Here is a 6,775-nt window from a genome sequence, read left to right as displayed (position 1 = left end):
AGACCTTCCTCTATATCGTCTCCCATCCAAACAACTTTCGAGAATTTCTACCCCAGCATGCTTATCAATCTCTCATAGTATGTTCCATCCGTTTGAGATCGAATAAAAGTAGTTGTCATATCATCCTCTCCCATCGGGGGTTGGAATTTTGCTGCTTCTGCCCTCCATCTCATGGCATACTCTCTAAAGGATTCTGTTGTTTTCTTCTCCAACTTTATCAAATAGAATCTATCTGGGTTGGTCTCGGTGTTAAATCTGAATCTATCCATGAATTCTTGTGCCATGACACTCCAGCTGCGCCATTTCTGTGACTCTTGACTTGTGTACCAATCAAGGGCTTATCCTGTAAGACTCCTTATAAAAGTTTCATCCTGATAGCTTCATCCTTTCCCACTCCAACTAACTTATCACAATACGACCTCAAATGAGCTCGTGGGTTTCCTTTTCCATCAAACATGTCAAATTTTGGTACTTTATATCCTGCGGGTAAATCGACATCGGTATGAACACATAGATCCTCATACTCCAAACCTTCCATACTCCTTATGGTTTTCAGACTTTTGAATGCTTCCTTTAACTCACGGATCTCCTTCGCCATATACTCGTCGGCTTTGGCCCTTACTTTTGTTTCTGCTTCCTGATACTGATACACTTTGGAGTGAAGTTGGTAAGGCATAGGGGTAGTAAAAGGTTGTGCTTCCGCTACATATACTGGCGACACATGCTGCATGTTAGGAATAGCGACGTGTGCCATCGGTATGTGTTGGGTTACATAGTGGTTTTGGGTGAGCGTGGTGCTTTGGGCTAGTGGTGGTTAGGAAACATATGATGTGTTGAAAGTCGATGGGTTGGCTTGTTGCGGGTTAGCATGTGCGTTAGTAGATGCTGGCTTGTTGTTGTGAAGTAGAGGGTTTGGTGGAAGGTGTTTCGGGATAGGTGAGTCAAACGATGGGAAAGGTGGTGGGATAGGTGCATTTGTCCTTTCTTTGGGAAGTGGTGTGTTGAGGCTAATATAAAGATTGGTAAGGTTCCAAAGCTGTTCAGTTTTACCTTGCAGGTTAGCCACTTGTTGCGATAACTAGGCAATGTGCTCATCACGAAGAGTAACCTCCCTTCCTTCTGAGCCTCGGGTTCGTCTCGTTAAACGGTGACAAGTCCCAAGCCTGTCATATTAGATGTGTTTGAACCAGTCATGTTGGTAGCTGCTTGTGCCTTAGATCTCGTGAAGTATGGGTGTTCATCCAGTTCGCAGTCAACACAAATCAACCTTGGGGAGCAATAAAATAGAAAACCTTTAAAAAGAAAATAAAAGACAATGTTAGTAAGGGGTGATTAAATTTAAAAGCAAGTATATCACATAACAAACAAATCACATAATAATACAAACAAGTCAAGCAATGATAAGCGTGTCCTAGTATGCACGGGACCTCTTTGTGCCAGAGGTAGGCCTATCGAAAATTTGAGAGATAGACACACCATTTTATATGATTCCATTGCTCCTTAATTAGATACCCCAAAATAAACTTTCATCGATGATTTGAGTCTTAGTACATAAATGAAAAGAGAAATACTAACATTGTCTTAGTCTAAAACGATTACAATGGCTTAGCCATAATTGAAATAAAGATTACAACATAGTTCTAATCTAATTGACTAAGGATGGTTCTTCATTGCCCCTTAGCCTCTTCGCTGCTCTTATTGCCTTGTCGATTTTCTGGCGATTCTTCACAAGGTAAACCATGGCTAACTTTCCTCCTTCATCGAGTCCTTGGCAATAGCATTCTATGATCTACTTCTCGAGGTCTCCATCCAAATATTTGAGTCCTTGCTCCATTTCCATAGCTTGTTGTTTCCATATTTCTATTTGTTGCTTCTATATTTCTTCTTGTTGTGTCAACATTTCAATCTCTTTGGTGTCCTTCTCATGCTGCTCCTTGTGCTTTGCTTCAGACTCGGACACCCTTCTTTTCAACCAACGGTACTTGATTTCAGCTTCTGTTGCCTTATCTTTGATTCGGCCTCCCATATTAATCCCTCTTATGAATGCAACCACTGGGATCGTGTATGAAGTGATATGATTAGCACCGTTTTTCTTGTAAAGCTCTTGGCTTCCACTGATCTTTCGAAGATGGCCCCATAAACTACAACTGTAGCAACAAATTACATCCCTCAAAATGTTTAAATCCCTTCTTGTAAAGGCCCAAAGCTCGGTATATATCTACAACAACCATCGACACTATGTTGTATGGCTTTCCATCAATGCCATTAAATAATTCATCAGCAACCATGACAAGTCGGGTGTGAATCTCCTGTTTTGCTCCTCGGGGAAATACTAGGAGCCGAGGATACAAACCGAAAAGGCGAATACCCTCTTTTCACTCCAAGAAGCATGTGAGGAGAACACCTCTAGATGTCGTATAAAAGCATCTGAACATCCAAAAATGTCGAACAGACAGTCAGGGGTATCTTGGATTCTTTCAAATGCTTTAGCCCCATTTCTTTCTCAAAACCAAACTTTTCAAGGAACTCTTTTATCGAGAAATTTTTTGGAATAATCATGTCAGCGCTTTGCCAAGAATGTCTGCCTTTCCATAACAAACTCACATTCTCTATGAAGCCTCAAATTTCTTCTAAAAATGGTGTCATCTCATTTTCCCCAAATTTGAATACGGCTCTTTCTTCATCCCAGAAGGTGACTGATGCTTCAATTACTTCCTTACATGCTGTGACTTCCATAAGTAACGGTAGGTGACCCAACTTCTTTCGTACTTGGTACTGTGCATTCTCTCCTAAGTTTCTCCACCATGCCTTTAGTTTGGGAGGGATGTCCAACACCATGCCAATCTTTGGGTAAACAACTTGATTCATGATTTCCTGCATTACAGAAAAGGTTAATCCTACCCGTTTTTCCTTTTTAGGAGTAAATAGTCCACATAAGCAGTGTGTTTATCTTTCAAATAATGCACATAAAGGAAGGTGTCACTCGGGGTTATAAACCCGCTTGGACATTTGGATAAGGCTAACTAATGGACTTAACACACCTAAGGTATTAAGCCTTCTAAGGTTGCGTGATGCATGCCCCTAAGAAGGGATTTGGTTTAGCTCTATCCTAGGTCGACTAAGAGTGGGTTTTCTAGACTGGTCTTTTCCCAAGTGGACAACTTGAGAGTGGAAAGTTGTGACTGTCAATTGCACAGCTGATCGACTTACCCACAAACTTTCCCCTAAAAGGTATTTTTTGAAAAAGTGCACGGCCGCAAACCGCGTAACCGCTAGGTGTGTGCTCAGTGTGAATTTTCTAAAAGTGGAGGAAGTAAAAACGGAATGACAGTTTATAAAAGATAGTAATCACATTTTATAAGGAGTAGCACATTTTCAAATAAGGTAACAAACAAAAATATTTACAAAATACAAAAGACATTTTTATTAACCTAAGTTTGTTATGGTTTAAAATCTAAAATCCCCAGCAGAGTCGCCAAGCTGTTATACCCCATTTAAACCAGGTCAAATTAGAGTATAACATATTAGCGATTCTGAGGTTGAATTAATTTTTAAAAGAATCGCCACCTAATTAATTCTAAGGTGAATTAGGACACCTATTTTTATAGCTTAAGTCAAACTCTGTCTTATGGTCTTAACCTTAAGATTCTAAATAAGATTTTTAAATATTTTAAAAGGAAGGCTTTAAAACAGCTTTTAAAATTTGTTAATAACGATTAACCGGCCGAACTTAGGTTAATAAGTATTAAATAATTTATCGAAAACATTTAAGGTATTACAAGACAATAGCTTATAATTGAGTAGTTTAAACTTGAAAATATTATTAAGTAAAAAAAGAAGAAGTTAAAAGCTAATTAATATGTGCATATATAAATTTGGAAGCAAACGACCATTTTTTTTAAAAAACCTGTCACTAACCGCAATTAAAAAAAATTATTTTTTGTTTGTCATCAAACTTTAATAAGGTTAAGAAGTTATTGAAATTATTTATTTAAAGAAAAAAAAATCTGCAAAACTCAATTCAAAAGCCACGTTGTCAAGCATAAGAAAGTTTTGTTGCCTTCTTTAAGTCTCAAAAGAGGACGTACCAATATTCCAAGTGATTGAATTCTTAGAAGATTTTTGATTATTAAGATATTTGGCCAGAATCACGGTTATAAATTTACACGATAAAATTAATCATCAATAATAAAACAAACTCCACACAATATGGATTCTAACAGATACTTTAATAGTCTATATGAATATCTTATACATGTACACATATATTTCAAATTGATACTACCCTTTTCTTGAAAATATGATTTCTCAATATGAATGCAAAATCCATCTATGGTTATAATAAGGTTTTTTTTAGAAATAGTTCTTAATCACGAACTAAAATGAGATATTTTTTATATACACATAGTGGATGAACATGGCTTCCATCTAAAGGTTCAAACTTGTAATGAATCCTAACAGCTAGAGAACATGTTGTCTTTCCACATATCTATGCAAGGGAATAGGTTACTATAGTCATGATTCTGGCAGAATTTAAGGCATGAATCTCTGCTGCATAAGAACTAAAAAATAGAAAAAAACACACTATAAAACTTCTACAACATTTATAAATGATAAAACACATGGTAACTTTTAACAAAAAAACAGCTAGCATTTTTATGGAATATTATCAGTCATAATGCAAATACCTCACGCCCAGAAACTAATTTCCTTAAAGACATAATTTCTACACACAAATTAACTCTAAATCATGATTTCTAATATGTTACTTAAAGTAATAAATACAGAATAGCAGGTTCAGATCTAACTTTTATTGGAACAGTGACGCTGGTGCTCTTAAGGCTTCGGATCTACTCCTCTTTTAATGAAATTGAAACGGACAGAGATTGATAAGGATTAAATTAGTTTTTGAGATCAAGTTTTAACGTGAAACTTTTTAATTCCTAATTAGTATGAAAATAGTGGCATCTTATGAATATGCTTCATGAGTGAACCAAACAAATTTCTGTATACATGATTTACACAAAGAAAGTAACTGACCATGAACTTCTATAACAGAACAAAAGGGGACTAACACATGATTCTACTGGATAAGAAAACAATAACTTTATACTTAATAAAAATAAAGAGCGACTAAAACTTAGAAGGAAAAACTGACCTTTTGCGGTGCAGGAACTGGGGTCGCGTCAAGGTCTACTATCTTCGGCCTCTACTCCGCAACCTCGAACAATCATCAAATTCAAAAATGATTATGCCGCCGCCTCTAGTTCGGTTAAACGAGACCAGTAGGGGGTGACCAAAACGAGCCCTTAAAGCGTGGCTCCAATGAGTAAGAAATCAGAGAATGTGGGATCAAAAGTTGCTGAAAATCTCCACCAAGTTTGGTATTTATAGGAGATGAATTAGGGCTCTCTAGGGTTAGTTGGGCGGGATTCTTGATTTTTGATTTTTCATTCAAAATGAACGTTTTAAATTTGATCGTTGATCTTTCTTGGACGGACTTTGCAGACATCACGTGATTTGGTCAAAAAGGCGTGATTTGTTCCAGTCTTTACCCGAATTGGCGAGGCTGTGGTCTGCCTCAATTTGATTTCGAAGTTGTCAAGCACAAACAAGAAAGAGGTAAAAGAATATCCTTTGGAATATTTAGATACGTAATGAGAGTAGAGAGACCTTTGACACAAAAATGGTGTGTCATTCCTCTGCTTGAAAGATATAAGAGCTTGGAAGTTTTTTGAAAATGGAGAAGGGAGTGGGGCGTCTGTTTTGGGGAGATAGAGTGTGACGACCCAAACCGTCGTCTCGTGAGTTACCTCCCCATTTTCTCCATTTTCTATTTCTTTATGCTTCATTATCAGTGTTGGGTGTGAACGAGTTGATTTGGATTGGTTTTAGTAGGAAATGAGACACTTAGTCTCTTTAAGGAAGGTTTGTTTTGGAAAAGTTAACCGGACGTTGACTTATGTGTTAGAGGGCTCGAATTTAAATCCCGATAATTCAGTTAGCTTCGGGGGATGATTTGTGACTTAGGAGTGTGATCAGAAGTAATTTTAGAGGTCCGGTGTAGAATTAGGCTTGAATTGGCGAAGTTAGTATTTGGCGTATTCCGGTTGATAGGTGAGATTTTGATCCTAGAGTCGGAATGGAATTCTGAGAGTTTTTGTAGCTTCGTTAGGTGATTTGGGATATGTGTGCAAAATTTCAGGTCATTCGGACGTGGTTTGGTCGGGTTTTTGATGGAAAGTGTATTTCGGAAGTTTTTAGAAAATTAGGCTTGAATTCGATGAGTTTTGGGTAATTTGATGTTGTTTGAGGTGTTTTGATAATTGAAAGAGGTTTGAATAATGTTATGAATTATGTTGGCATGTTTGGTCTGGGTCCCATGAGGCTCGGATAATTTTTGGAAGAGTTTTTGGAAGATTTTTGCCGTTTGAGCATAAGCATGTAATGATCCAAAGGTCCATTTTTAGTTCTAGAGATCGAAATTTTATTTTGAGATTTCCAGAATTTAAATAATGAATTATAGGAGTGATCTGAAAAGTTTGGTCTAATTTCATCAAGTCGTGGTTGGGTTTTTGACACGAAACATGAGTTAATTGTTTAACGAGCGAAATGGATATCGCACTGATCAAACAAGCTCCGAATTGAGTTTCGATTGAAGGACTATGTTCGTATCATTATTTGTGAATCATAGGAACAAGAATCATCGAATTCCGAGTTCGTATGATGGAGTTAGAGCCATTTTAGTAAAAAGAAAAGTGCTGCAATTTCTTTG

The 6,775-nt window shown here is 37.2% G+C and overlaps 1 long non-coding RNA gene across 1 annotated transcript; it reads right to left on the bottom strand.

Moving 5' to 3' along the window:
* Positions 1–1,558: 1,558 nt before the first annotated feature.
* Positions 1,559–5,778, bottom strand: LOC107776336 (uncharacterized). Its single transcript, XR_001645923.2, has 2 exons — positions 5,159–5,778; positions 1,559–2,874 (listed from the first exon to the last, which is right to left on the bottom strand). It is a non-coding gene; the product is annotated as an uncharacterized LOC107776336 (long non-coding RNA).
* Positions 5,779–6,775: the final 997 nt, after the last annotated feature.

The sequence above is a fragment of the Nicotiana tabacum genome, chromosome 11 (assembly GCF_000715075.1).
Source record: "Nicotiana tabacum cultivar K326 chromosome 11, ASM71507v2, whole genome shotgun sequence".
NCBI lineage: Eukaryota > Viridiplantae > Streptophyta > Magnoliopsida > Solanales > Solanaceae > Nicotiana > Nicotiana tabacum.
The sequence above is the reverse complement of the archived record's forward strand: the minus strand, read 5'-3'. Positions and strand labels throughout refer to the sequence as shown.